The 15,453-nt window shown below is 34.0% G+C and overlaps 1 protein-coding gene across 15 annotated transcripts in view; it reads left to right on the top strand.

The window, feature by feature from the left end:
* ADGRL3 (adhesion G protein-coupled receptor L3) overlaps nt 1-15,453 on the top strand; it is an 859,984-nt gene that overhangs the window by 479,643 nt on the left and 364,888 nt on the right. The gene's annotated exons all lie outside the window — the stretch shown is intronic.

Below are 15,453 nucleotides of genomic sequence, written 5' to 3'. Positions count from 1 at the left end.
TAGTTTGTATCTAGTTTGTATCTAGTTTGTATCTAGTTTGTATCTAATCAATGCTAATAGGTGTAAAAGCACTCTAAGTAGTTACTATATATATTTTTTTTATTTTCAAAATATATAGTATTAAGTTCTTGCACCAAAAATAATTCTACCAATAGAAGTTTATCATTACGTATTATGGGTTAATCAGTGTGTTAAGTGCTGGGGAAAAGTAGAGTTCGGCCTTATGGATCTGGTGGTCCCGTGGATAAGGCAAATAATAAACACATGAACCAATACATATAATCATAAATGATAAAATGCAAGAAGAAAATAAACACAGTTGTACAATAGAAAACAATAAAAGGGCTAGCTTATATAGGTGTGATAAAAGACTGCTCTCAAGAGAGGGTATTTGAAACCTGAAGAATGAGAATGAGACAGTCAGGCAAAGAGCCTGGGAAAGAGCTTTCAAAGCAGAGAGATCATTAGTTCCAAAAAGCGTGAGGCTGGGAAGAGGTTGGCTTGTCGTAATGCCTGATATAAAGTCAGTGTGATTGCCGTCAACATGGGGGAGGGTGACTTGGAGACATACCAACCAGCAATTAGTACTATTAATACCATTAATAATGAAGCAGCAATTTCTTTCAAGTTTCTAGGATTTATTAAGAATCAAAATATGTTTGCAGAATGAAATTTAATAAAGTGATATTTCCTTCAAAATATATATTTTTGAAAATATTACATTCTACAATAACATAAAGGTAAACTTATATCAAATAAACCAAATATCAAATGGCATCAACAGCTAGATAGAATAAATAGATATATTTATAGTGGATTAATAATATGTAAGTGTACACATGATGCTAATTGTAAGGAAACAAGATGAATTGAGAGTATTAAAAAATTAATTGGATTGGCAATGTTAGGAAAATATTTGATTTAGGAAGTAAAATGTTATTACAGACATAAATAAAGTTGGGGGATTAGTTTACCCATGCTTACTAGCTTTATTTGAAATAGTAAGATTATAGAACTAATGCACTTAAACTTAATTCAAATAAATTTTTATAAGATCCTCAAATTGAATAGCGTAAACATGTGAGGTTTAAAGAGACATGGAATATAACATTTGTTTTTAAAATATACTGCATATGTATGAGAAGAGAAGTAGTGAAAACGTGAAGGTGAGGGTTTTTTTTTTTCCCAAAGTGTTTATTGCTAAAAAGATCTTAATAGCAAACTTGATGTATGAGATCTAAAGAGTTAATTTTCCAGATAAAATTTTTCTAAACTCTTGTAAAGTCAATTGAAATATTATGAAAGAGCATTGTTAATTTTCTTGTATTCTAATCATTAGTCTTATGAAACTAGAAAAAAGTAATCAATTTGCTTAGAAAGTACTTCATTCAAATTTTTTAATTTTAACATTATAGTAGTTCATTAAAATGATTAGTTAGTAAAGGGAAAAATCTACATAAACTTTAATGTTTTTGTTTTATTTCTGAGGAATTTCTCAAATGGTAGGAGATCACAATTCCTGTGAATGTTGTCAATTTTTTAAATTGCTTAAAATTTTTCAAAATCCTGCTATAAAACCCAAATTCTTTTACACAATTAAATACTTATATGGTAGATTCAATAACGGTCCCTCAAAGAAATCCATAATATGTTATTATAAATAGCAAAGAGACTTTGCAGATTTGATTGCATTAAGGATCTTGAGTTGGGGAGATTATCCTGGATTATCCATGGAGACCCAATCTAATCATAAATATCCTTATAAAAAGGAGGCAAGAGGTTAATGTTCGAAACAGGAGATATGACAACAGAAACAGAGATTAGAGTGATGAACATTGAAGATGGAGGAAGGGGCCACTAGCCAAGGAATTCAGGTATCCTCTGAGAAGCTGGAAAGAACAAGAACATAAATGTTCCCTAGAGCATCCAGAATGAGCACAACTCTGCTGACCTCTTAATTTTAGCCCTTAAGACCCATTTTGAACTTCTGTCAATTTGTGTTGTTTAAAACCACTAAGTTTGTGGTAATTTGTTATAGCAGCAGTAGAATACTAATACAACCTGCTATAATATTTTTTTCTGAAATGATTAATATAGTTTAAAAATTCATTTTTTTACTTAGGACATGGAGTAGTAAAGGCATAGTTTTGTTTTCTAAATAAAGATTATGGTGTATTTCTGTAACAATATTTTTAAAATGTAAACATAGAAACCTTCCCTGTCATGGCTGGACATGGGATGCACAGCATGTTGTTATAGACAAAAGTCATTTTAATTCTATAAATATACAAAACCCAAGGCAAACTGAAGTCAAGTTAGTGTTTAGTAAAATCAGTTTTACTGTATTACACCTATCTACTATTTATATGAGGCAGCAGAAATAGTGAATGGGTAAATAAGTGGTTGATTATAAATATATGAGCTAGATGGACAGGATGAATAAATGTAATGAATTTCTGTTTAAATTTTCTTATACTTTAAACAAACAGGAAATTTTCACAATAACTGACTTGTAATACTTGAATTAAATCCATATTTATGGACTTTCAATTCTACTCTGTATGTACTAATTTAATTTAGTTTTATCAGCCCTTAATGAAAACCTACTTGTTTTTTAAAACATTGCACAATGTCTACATGCCACCCATAGTATAAATATGACTGTTTTCTAGCTTCCAGGAAACCATAATCTTCTCAGTATTCTGTAATGCTCAGAGTAATCATATCAACATAGAATCAGACAGGGAAGGAACTAATATTGCTTAGTTTTTTTGTTTGTTTTGTTTTTTTTTTTAATTTTTTAACATCTTTATTGGAGTATAATTGCTTTACAATGGTGTGTCAGTTTCTGCTTTATAAAAAAGTGAATCAGTTATACATATACATATGTCCCCATATCTCTTCCCTCTTGCATCTCCCTCCCTCCCACCCTCCCTATCCCATCCCTCTAGGTGGTCACAAAGCACTGAGCTGATCTTCCTGTGCTATGTGGCTGCTTCCCACTAGCTATCTATTTTACATTTGGTAGTGTATATATGTGCATGCCACTCTCTCACTTTGTCCGAGTTTACCCTTCCCCCTCCCTGTATCCTCAAGTCCATTCTCTAGTAAGTCTGCATCTTTATTCCCGTCTTGCTCCTAGGTTCTTCTGACCATTTTCTTTTTTTTTAGATTCCATATATATGTGTTAGCATATGGTATTTGTTTTTCTCTTTCTGACTTACTTCACTCTTCTGTATAACAGTCTCTAGGTCTATCCACCTTACTACAAATAACTCAGTTTCATTCCTTTTAATGGCTGAGTAATATTCCATTGTATATATGTGCCACATCTTCTTTATCCATTCATCTGTTGATGGAAACTTAGGTTGCTTCCATGTCCTGGCTATTGTAAATAGAGCTGCAGTGAACATTGTGGTACATGACTCTTTTTGAATTATGGCTTTCTCAGGGTATATGCCCAGGAGTGGGATTGCTGGGTCGTTTGGTAGTTCTATTTTTAGTTTTTTAAGGAACCACCATACTGTTCTCCATAGTGGCTGTATCAATTTGCATTCCCACCAACAGTGCAAGAGGGTTCCCTTTTCTCCACACCCTCTCCAGCATTTATTGTTTGTACATTTTTTGATGATGGCCATTCTGACTGGTGAGAGGTTTTACCTCATTGTAGTTTTGATTTGCATTTCTCTAATGATTAATGATGTTGAGCATTTTTTCATGTGTTTGTGGGCAATCTGTATATCTTCTTTGGAGAAATGTCTATTTAGGTCTTCTGCCCATTTTTGGATTGGGTTGTTTGTTTTTTTGATATTGAGCTGCATGAGTTGCTTGTATGGCTTGGAGATTAATACTTTGTCAGTTGCTTCATTTGCAAATATTTTCTCCCATTCTGAGGGTTGTCTTTTCGTCTTGTTTATGGTTTCCTTTGCTGTGCAAAAGCTTTTAAGTTTAATTAGGTCCCATTTATTTATTTTTGTTTTTATTTCCATTTCTCTAGGAGGTGGGTCAAAAAGGATCTTGCTGTGATTTATGTCATAGAGTGTTCTGCCTATGTTTTCCTCTAAGAGTTTGATGGTGTCTGGCCTTACAGCTTAGTTTTTATTAATATATTTTATAAATATATTTCCTCCTCTCTGTGCTAACTGCTTTCTACTTCAATTAAAACAGAAACCAATGCAGAATAGAATAGTAAGTGATATGGAGACAAAAGAAGTGGCTGTTTTCAGGTATTCTTCATGGCAATGATGTATTTCTAATTATTACTTAGGCAGGTGGCAGGTCCTGTCACATTTTCCCTATTTTTGCCTTACCAGTTCTCTCAAGCACAAGAGCATAACGTAGTGGTTAAGAGTAAGGACCTTAGAATTTATGTTCTGATTTTGCTAATTAATAGCTGTTTTCTAGTGAAGTTGTTTTACTCCTCTGTGAATGAGTCTCTTCACATAGAAAATAGGGATGATAATCAATTCACACAGTGTCTATGAAAATTAAAATAAAATATATGTAAAAAGGTTGTACAGTGATGGCCATGTTAGAAATTCTCAGTATATCATAGCTAGTAAAATTAATATGGCTCTGGCATCTCATCTATTTCTGAAGTTTTTTGACAATCAATACTATCATGTACTGGGGCTTAGAATTATGTTATGCTGTTAACTTATCCCAGGGAGCCCCAGGCATCATAGAGTTATAGCCTTCTCTATTGCTCTTGACTATTGGTATAATTTCACAGACAAGACTTTTGTCTTAGTTCCTCACTTTTTATTTCAGATCACCTCTGGATTTTTAGTCTTTCTCAGAGCTAGTTACAAAGGCATCTGTCATCTGATTTAGTTCTTGGACCAGTTCTCTTTTACGGGGTTGCTCTCTTTAACCTAAAAGTGATACTAAGACACATCAAGCAAGCAGATTTTCTGAATCTACCCTCAGCTCAGTTGTCTCTGTGGGTTCTTTTTATCACATATTTCCTGCTCTGCATCCCCTTCGGACTTAACCTGTTGGTGCTAGAAACTGCATGAATCACACCCAAGCTTGCTATGGAGTTTGAGCATTGCGTCTTTTAGTTTCATACTTTCCTCACTAGTGTTAGCTTTTAGTACTAGGTTATTTACCTCCAGACCCATTTCTCCCCATAGATAACAATAGATAAAGAGTTGTCAATGTCCTCAAATACCTCCAGGTTGAGCCTGGCCATGTTCATTTATTTCATTCAACAAATATTGGTTCAGCCTTTATTATATGAGTTTTCACATACTGGATCTAGGTGATAACAGTGGAATTTAATCATAAAGAAATCTAAACCTATCTGTTAGTGTTTTTTGTAAGTGAATAACCTAAGACTCAGAATAAGTGAAATAGTTAATGATTATATAGTTATAACTCAATGACACCCAATTGTAAGTTGAGTTGTCAGTCCATCATCCTACTCTGTTTCTTTAAATTTCAGAATAGGTTTCTATAACCTAGAGACAGAAGCAGTGATTAAGGCATACTCTCAAAAATATAAAAGATTCAAATATATCCCCTTTAGTTGATATTTGTCATTCTAATTCAGTTCCTCATTTTAATTCACATTCTTCCAGGAAGATTTCAAAATTCAAAATGGCCCTCATGTGACTACTGGATTATTTTGTCTTTGTTTGCCTTCAATATAGCCTGTAATTAATACAATTACATACATACAATAGCATATTGAGTTATCAAAAAACCGAACTTTCTCAATATTATGAAAGAACAGTCTTTTCTGTGCATACAGCTAGATTTCAAGCCTCATGGCCTTTCTCATAAATTTATTTCAAAATTGCCTGGAGAAAGCCTATAAGTGAACATTTTTGGGGTGTGCAATTTACTTTTATGTTCACTATAAGCTATTTACTTTTGGAAGCCTTTGTCGGATATGTATCCAAATTTCTGTGGCAAATCCTTTCTCGTTTTAGTTTTTAAAGCAGCTTGAAATAAGTTCAGTACTCAGTTACATTGAGATTTCATAGTTGCTAAAAACCGTCTGCAGTTAAAAACAAACAAACAAAAAACCCGGCTAATGTACTTATGGAGAAAATAGAAGAATGCATATCTCTCAAAAGGCAGAACACAGGATTTCCTTTAATGTGATTTTCCTTGACTTGCTCTCTCCCCTATTCTTCTTACACTTAGAGAACTCTTTGCTGTTAAGTTTATCAAGATAACAGGAAAGGCCCAGAAGGAATATCATATTCAAATTTGTTGGAAATAAAATGCATTTATTTCTACAACAATGCTTTCTTTTTTTTTCTTCTGTATTCATTCTGATTGCTCAAGCACAAATAGAACTGGTAGCTGGCTACTTGTGTGTATCAGAATCTAACAGAAATTGTTCTTATGGCCATATTTTGGTTTTATCCTAGTCTGTTACTTATCGAGCTATCTACCCAGACTCATCAAGGCTTAACTTCAAGAAAAATGCTTGCCTAGTAAAAGAATATTATTGGGGAGATTATCAAGGCAAAGCTCTAAGAATTCCTGATTCTACTTTATCATGCACTCACTAATACTCATATTAAATGTTTTCAAATATCAAGGTCAGATCTCATAAATTATGAATGACTGCCCTGCAACAGATGGCATGTGTTATTCTTTTTAAGAATGAGTGATAAGTGTAAAGTGAAAAACATAAGCTATTCTTTGTCTTTAGGACTGGCAATCCTTCTGTCATTTATCAATGATGGCCTACATTTGTGATTAACACTGTTTCTAATACAAAATTCAAGAGTTTATGATGAGTTATATTACTTGACTGAATCTCACCAGCTGCTGCTCCTTGGGGGTATCAGATGGTATTTTCTAAAATGTTGAAATACCTTATCTTTATCATCAGGCAGTAGCTTGAACACTGGAGGAGCTGTTCACTAAAAATCCCATTTATCATTGGTTCGAAAAGTGCTCAAGATTCAGAGCTAATAGGGATCAACCTACAAAGGCCATTTTATTTTACCTAAGTAATGGAAAGCCAGGATCTTTTTTGCCTCATTGACGGATAATAGAGACGAAGAGTCTCATTGTGTACCAGAAGTTTCCAAATGAATCTAATGCTCTAGAAATATGATTTATCTCTTCAATGTAAGCACTACATCAAAGTTATGTTGACTCTCCAAATAACTAATACACACAACAGAATTAAAATAGTTTGTAGCATGTAATTAGTGCTTGATAAAAGTTTGGTATTATTATTTTAGTCTTCCATACAGTATGGATAGAGTGTTTAGTCTATTGTTGAAAACAGTAAAGAATGAAATTCTGAATACCAAGCTATAAATAATATTGCACATTCCCGATTTAGGCTCTTGAGAGCCCACCTGTATGTGTTTTTAAGAGTTAAAATTCTGACATGGACTAGTATTCATCTATCTTTGAATCCTTTCAGTAGATTGTAGACTTTTACATAAACTCAAGTCCAATTTTATATTAGTGATGGTTGCCAGGTAACCATTTGATGCAAATAGTTCATTAAACATTTAGCAGCTCTTTCTCTGATTGGAGTGGAAACTGGAGTGACTTAGAAGCTGACGGCCCAGGAAATGATTGAGAAAGAATATCTTAAGAGTGTTTAATACACACACACATATATAAGCACATACATATATATAAACATACAATTTAGTGTATGTTCTTGACAGTTCTTCCTATACATACTCAGGTATCCTTTGGAGATTTTTACATGAATATAGATTTATATATGTGTGTGTCTGGGTGTGTGTGTATGTGTCTTTACAAAAATGGGATCATATCATACATGCATCTTGCTTTTCTCATTATATGATATCTTGTGAAGTTAGCCAGAGTCAGCTGGTATAACTTTGATTCTTTTTAAGGGCTTTATAATATTTCATGGGTTGATATAGACGATGTATTCAGTCATTCCCCTATTGATGGAAATTTTTATTTTGCTTCGTATGTGATAAGATGAATGATCTTTACCAGTAAGATGATCTTGGTTGGTTTACTAAGAATCATTTGTGTTATCTTACTTTTCAAACAGCAGTGGGACACTTGCCACTTGACACAAGAGCACCTGTCTGCTGACTGAAGTTAATGGTTCAAGGTATAGAGTCAAGTTGAATGGGATTGAACCTGTGACCTTTAATTCTCCACCAAAATGACTGACCCAACACCACTGACAAATCTTAGCCTTTGCTAAAGTTTGAGGCATGTGTCCTATGAATCTGTATAGTCACTTGATTTGGAGAGTTTTCATTAAATAAACTTTAGAAGTATCTGTCACAGGTAGTGCAACTACCTTAATCAAAATACCTATGGTAAGAGAACCAAAATAACTTTGAACTACTCAGAAACAGAGGGACTACTACACATGTGAACTAATTTCTGTAGTGGCACAAGGCTGGGAGGTTTTGTTTTTGTTTTTGTTTCTTAACTTAATGATATTCCTTAAGCATTTAGCAGCTACCTCCTCGCCATCTTTTTCCTCCACCAATTTACTGGTAACATTTTATCAAAAACCATCTGAAACTTTCTTTTGGGTCAAACTTTATTTTCTCAGAACTTATTCTTCAATATCTCCACAGTAGTTGTGACCATTTACTATCTCCTCCTTTACTAAGCTCTTCCTCTGACTTATGTGAAAATATTATCTTTTACATAATATCTAATTCCATCCTCTCAGTTTTCTTTCTTAATTTGCTTTGGCATTCCTTTCCTTCCCTCATCTCTACGCTTCTTTTGTCCCTCTCTATTTTTCAAACGCCATATAAAGAACTATACAATCAAGGTACTGGTTGAGTTTTGTTTGCCTTCTATCTGACTGTTAGTCGTTCGGTCTGTCTGTCTATCTGTCTCTCTCTCACACACACACACGGAGAACTGTCTTTAAATTTTGAAGAACCGTCGCCAATTCAATCTCATACTACAATTATTATTTTACTTTGTTGAATTTCTTATACTTTGAAGAATTCAATGACCCTAATCCTTCCACAAACATGTAGTGGGTAGCTTCAGTGTGTTCTTGACTACTCATGGAAAAATGTGAGTTATTTTCTTGAAAATTAACATGCTCCAATCCTTTTGCTCCTTAGCGATTTCTTCGTGTCCAGAAATTATTGTGTAATTTCATTTTTTATAAAATGTCCCTGTGTGAAAGTAATTTAGAACTCAGGGGAAAATGCCAAAATCCATGAACGAAAGTACTTAAAGTTAAGGACAGTTTTTTTTTTCTTTCATTCTTAGTCTTGTGAGGCTTAATGATCTTCACTTTTGTGAAAAGAAAAGCAATAATTGGAATAATAACAGAAAATGTACCCTTTTGTTTTGCGCTCTTCTATTATCATACTTTAACTCAATATTACCACTGTTTATTTAGTTTCTTACATAAAGTAACCAGATTAACCTTTAAACTGCCATGTTCACTTTTCTAAAGCTTCAAAGGAAATGGATCACTTTAGCTCCAACCAAATTGTATTCTATTTTTTATGAGAGTTTTAGGCAAACCAAAGATTTAGCATGCCAGAATTCTAACTGGCATGCCTAAAGCTTATAATGTTATACCCTTAAATTGAGTATTATTAAATCACCAAGAAGGTTCAAAGTGGTAGAATAAAGATTATGTTAAGTCTGAGATTAAGCTGTCACATCAGAGTAATTTGATTTTAAGTCTGGCTCCATCACCTCCATAGGTAGTCATATCCTTGACAGAGACAAAGTTCATCCAATATGAGTTCTCACTGCAGATGAAGTATTGATGTTTTCATGTTACTTTGGTCAGTCAATAAGGTTAAAAGGATAAAGTTTATTTAGTTTTTAACATTGCCTTCTTAAAGTCAAATGTCTATTTAATTAAATTTTTGAAAATTTGGCAAGAAAGTACTGGTCATGTCAGCTTTCTTCAGCTTGATTTTTTTTTTTTTTAAATAGGAGAAAAAGACATACATTTTAATTTATGTGTGTGGAGGTCTCATAGATATAGGACCTAAGAAGTGGCCAAAGCAGGAAGCTTTTATACTTTTTAGACAAAGAAACAATACATTTGTGAAGAGTGGACAGGACAAAGAAACATAGCCTTTGGGTGCTTAATCAGTGAAGAATCTAAACGGAGTTTGGGCTTAGGGTAGTAAATTAAAGAAGTAACAAGGTTTGTTTACGCAGGCTTCTTGGCCCCAAATTCCCTATCTCTGGTGATAAGAGTGTCCTACTTCCAGATGCAGGGAGTGTACCTGTCATATGAGAGATTTATTTCCTGCTTAGGGAGACAGAACTGTCCCTCTTGCATTGGCTCTTTCTTTTTTTTTTTTTTTTTCCTTTTTTTTTTTTCTTCTTTTTTTTTTTTATTAACTTTTTTTTAAAATTCAAACAGAAAGTCACAAAAATTATAATCATCCTCATTCAGCTTGATATTAAATAGCATATTGTGAAATTTGATAGAGACTATCTACAGTAACATGAAACAGATACACTTGGAGTCTACTTAGAAGAGAATCAGGAGGTCCAAATTCTTTTTCAAGGTAATTAATAACTTCTAAGAGTCTCCTAATGCTAAAATTTTGAATTACATCTGCAAGTTTTAAGTATGATATTCATTTTCTAACTGGCTTATGGTAATATGTAGTATTCTGTTTCTTCAAATATTGAGCAAAAAGTATATATATTATGTAATTCACAAAATTGTTTCTGAACCAAGAGATGATAATGACATCAAAACAGTATGTCTTCTACATTTTATTTCTAATCCAGGCACCTATCACATAATCATCTCATCTGCCTAGCCTTTTTGAAAATTTATAGTTGCTTTTTTAATATGCTGATGACATATACAAAGAAGAAAAAAATAGAAATTTAATTTATAAAAAATATGGCCACATTGGAGGCATTAACATTTTATTTCCTCAACAATGTTGTGTTTTTAGTTTAACTCAAAAAAATTACAAAATTTACTCAACAGTTGAATCTTGTTTGCAATTAATATAGGTACCATGTTAAGCAGTCAGCATGCACCAGTGAATAAGATGGATAAGATTCTGGCCCTTATCATGTTTTCTTTCTAATGTAGCATAGAGTCATTAAATATAGCCGTTAACTACATTTGTAATAAATATTGCAAAAAAAGAAACAAAACCTCTAACAAAACATGGGAGTCTGGTGGTAAATTCTTGAGGGTAGAATTTCTTCTTCAAATTTATTATATGTAGATTTCTGACTCTACATCTTACGTGAACCCACAAAGTCAGGGGGAATATCCTATTCCAGAAAGGAGTGTGCTTCCCAGGACAGGGTTTTGACTGCCAATGAATATTACAAGTTACCTGCAGGTCATGCTTAATCTTCATGGTAATTTTCTTTCCATAAAAAAATAGTAGAATGACTGTGATTTTAAGTATCTACTTTATTTCTTTTTGTTTGTTTGTTTGTTTTTTAACGTCTTTATTGGAGTATAATTGCTTTACAATGGTGTGTTAGATTCTGCTTTATAACAAAGGGAATCAGCTATACATATACATATATCCCCATATCCCCTCCCTCTTGCATCTCCCTCCCACCCTCCCTATCCCACTCCTCTAGGTGGTCACAAAGCACGGAGCTGATCTCCCTTTGCTATGTGGCTGCTTCCCACTAGCTATCTATTTTATATTTGCTAGTATATATAAGTCCTTGCCACTCTCTCACTTCATCCCAGCTTACCCTTACCCCTCCCTGAGTTCTCAAGTCCATTCTTTACATCTGCGTCTTTAGTCCTCTTCTGTACCTAGATTCTTCATAGAGATTTATTTTTTTAAGATTCCATATATATGTGTTAGCGTACGGTATTTGTTTTTCTCTTTCTGACTTCCTTCACTCTGTATGACAGTCTCTAGGTCCATCCACCACACTACAAATAACTCAGTTTCATTTCTTTTTATGGCTGAGTAATATTCCATGGTATATATGTGCCACATCTTCTTTATCCATTCATCTGTCAATGGACACTTAGGTTGCTTCCATGTCCTGGCTATTGTAAATAGAGCTGCAGTGAACATTGTGGTACATGACTCTTTTTGAATTATTCTTTTCCCAGGGTATATGCCCACTAGTGGGATTGCTGGGTCGTATGGTCGTTCTATTTTTAGTTTTTTAAAGAACCTCCATACTGTTCTCCATAGCGGCTGTATCGATTTACATTCCCACCAACAGTGTAAGAGGGTTCCCTTTTCTCCACACCCTCTCCAGCATTTATTGTTTGTAGATTTTTTGATGATGGCTATTCTAACTGGTGTGAGGTGATACCTCATTGTAGTTTTGATTTGCATTTCTCTGATGATTAAGATGTTGAGCATTCTTTCATGTGTTTATGGGCAATCTCTGTTCTTTGGAGAAATATCTATTTAGGTCTTCTGCCCAATTTTGGTTTGGGTTGTTTGTTTTTTTGATATTGAGTTGCATGAGCTGCTTGTAAATTTTGGAGGGTAATCCTTTGTCAGTTGCTTCATTTGCAATTATTTTCTCCCAGTCTGAGGGTTGTCTTTTCGTCTTGTTTATGGTTTCCTTTGCTGTGCAAAAGCAGTTAAATTTCATTAGGTCCCATTTATTTATTTTTGTTTTTATTTCCATTTCTCTAAGAGGTGGGTCAAAAAGGATCTTGCTGTGATTTATGTCATGGAGAGTTCTGCCTATGTTTTCCTCTAAGAGTTTTATAGTGTCTGGCGTTACATTTAGGTCTTTAATTCATTTTGAGTTTATTTTTGTGTATGGTGTTAGGGTGTGTTCTAATTTCATTCTTTTACATGTAGCTGTCCAGTTTTCCCAGCACTACTTATTGAAGAGGCTGTGTTTTCTCCATTGTATATTCTTGCCTCCTTTATCAAAAATAAGCTGACCATATGTGCCTGGGTATATCTCTGGGCTTTCTATCCTGTTCCATTGATCTATATTTCTGTTTTTGTGCCAGTACCATCCTGTCTTGATTATTGTAGCTTTGTAGTATAGTCTAAAGACAAGGCGCCTGATTCATCCAGCTACATTTTTCTTTCTCAAGATTGCTTTGGCAATTTAGGGTCTTTTGTGTTTCCATACAAATTGTGAAACTTTTTGTTCTAGTTCTGTGAAAAATGCCAGTGGTAGTTTGATAGGGATTGCATTGAATCTGTAGATTGCTTTAGGTCGTATAGTCATTTTCACAATGTTGATTCTTCCAATCCAAGAACATGGTATATCTCTCCATCTGTTTGTATAATCTTTAGTTTCTTTCATCAGTGTCTTATAGTTTTCTGCATACAGGTCTTTTGTCTCCTTAGGTAGGTTTATTCCTAGGTATTTTATTCTTTTAGTTGCCATGGTAAATGGGATTGTTTCCTTAATTTCTCTTTCAGATATTTCATCATTAGTGTATAGGAATACAAGAGATTTCTGTGCATTAATTTTGTATCCTGCTACTTTACCAAATTCACTGATTACCTCTAGTAGTTTTCTGGTAACATCTTTAGGATTCTCTATGTATAATATCATGTCAGTTGCAAACAGTCACAGCTTTACTTCGTGTTTTCCAATTTGGATTCCTTTTATTTCTTTTTCTTCTCTGATTGCTGTGGCTAAAACTTCCAAAACTATGTTAAATAATAGTGGTGAGAGTGGGCCGCCTTGTCTTTTTCCAGATCTTAGTGGAAATGGTTTCAGTTTTTCACCATTGAGAACGATGTTGGCTGTGGGTTTGTCATATATGGCCTTAATTATGTTGAGGTAAGTTCCCTCTATGCCTACCTTCTGGAGGGTTTTTATCATAAATGGGTGTTGAATTTTGTCAAAAGCTTTTTCTGCATCTATTGAGATGATCATATGGTTTTTCTTCTTCAATTTGTTAATATGGTGTATCACATGGATTGATTTGCCTGTATTGAAGATTCCTTGCATTCCTGGTATAAACCCCACTTGATCATGGTGTATGATCTTTTTCATGTGCTGTTGGATTCTGTTTGCTAGTATTTTGTTGAGGATTTTTGCATCTATGTTCATCAGTGATATTGGCCTGTAGTTTTCTTTCTTTGTGACATCTCTGTCTGGTTTTGGTATCAGGGTGATGGTGGCCTTGTAAAATGAGTTTGGGAGTGTTCCTCCCTCTGCTATATTTTGGAAGAGTTTGAGAAGGATAGGTGTCAGCTCTTCCCTAAATGTTTGACAGAATTCGCCTGTGAAGCCATCTGGTCCTGGGCTTTTGTTTGTTGGAAGATTTTTAATCAGAGTCTCTATTTCAGTACTTGTGAGTGGTCTGTTTATATTTTCTCTTTCTTCCGGGTTCAGTCTCGGAAGATTGTTCTTTTCTAAGAATTTGTCCATTTCTTCCAGGTTGTCCATTTTATTGGCATACAGTTGCTTTTAGTAACCTCTCACGATCCTTTTTATTTCTGCACTGTCAGTTGTTACTTCTTTTTCATTTCTAATGCTATTGATTTTAGTCTTCTCCCTTTTTTTCTTGGTGACTCTTGCTAATGGTTTATCAATTTTGTTTATCTTCTCAAAGAAACAGCTTTTAGTTTTATTGATCTTTGCTATCATTTCCTTCATTTCTTTTTCATTTATTTCTGATCTGATCTTTATGATTTCTTTCCTTCTGCTAACATTTGGGGGTTTTTTTGTTCTTCTTTCTCTAATTGCTTTAGGTGTAAGGTTAGGTTGTTTGAGATTTTGCTTGTTTCTTGAGGTAGGATTGTATTGCTATAAACTTCCCTCTCAGAACTGCTTTTGCTGCATGCCATAGGTTTGGGTCATCGTGCTTTCATTGTCATTTGTTTCTAGGTATTTTTGATTTCCTCTATGATTTCTTCAGTGATCTCTTGGTGATTAAGTAGTGTATTGCTTAGCCTCCATGTGTTTGTATTTTTTACAGATTTTTTCCTGTAATTGATATCTAGTCTCATAGCGTTGTGTTTGGAAAAGATATTTGATATGATTTCGATTTTCTTAAATTTACCAAGGCTGGATTTGTGACCCAAGATATGATCTGTCCTGGAGATTGTTCCATGAGCCCTTGAAAAGAAAGTGTACTCTGTTGTTGTTGGATGAAATGTCCTATAAATATCAATTAAGTCCATCTTGTTTAACGTATCATTTAAAGCTTGTGTTTCCTTATTTATTTTCATTTTGGATGATCTGTCTATTGGTGAAAGTGGGGTGTTAAAGTCCCCTACTATGATTGTGTTGCTGTCTATTTCCCCTTTTATGGCTGTTAGTATTTGCCTTATGTATTGAGGTGCTCCTATGTTGGGTGCATAAATATTTACAATTGTTATAGGTTCCTCTTGGATCGATCCCTTGATCATTATATAGTGTCCTTCTTTGTCTCTTGTAATAGTCTTTATTTTAAAGTCTATTTTGTCTGATATGAGTATTGCTACTCCAGCTTTCTTTTGATTTCCATTTGCATGGAATATCTTTTTCCATCCCCTCACTTTCAGTCTGTATGTGTCTCTAGGTCTGAAGTGGGTCTCTTGTGGACAGCATATA

This window comes from Balaenoptera physalus (genome assembly GCF_965194825.1).
Source record: "Balaenoptera physalus genome assembly, chromosome: 5".
In the NCBI taxonomy this organism is placed as follows: Eukaryota; Metazoa; Chordata; class Mammalia; order Artiodactyla; family Balaenopteridae; genus Balaenoptera; species Balaenoptera physalus.
This window is presented reverse-complemented; position numbering and strand designations above follow the sequence as displayed.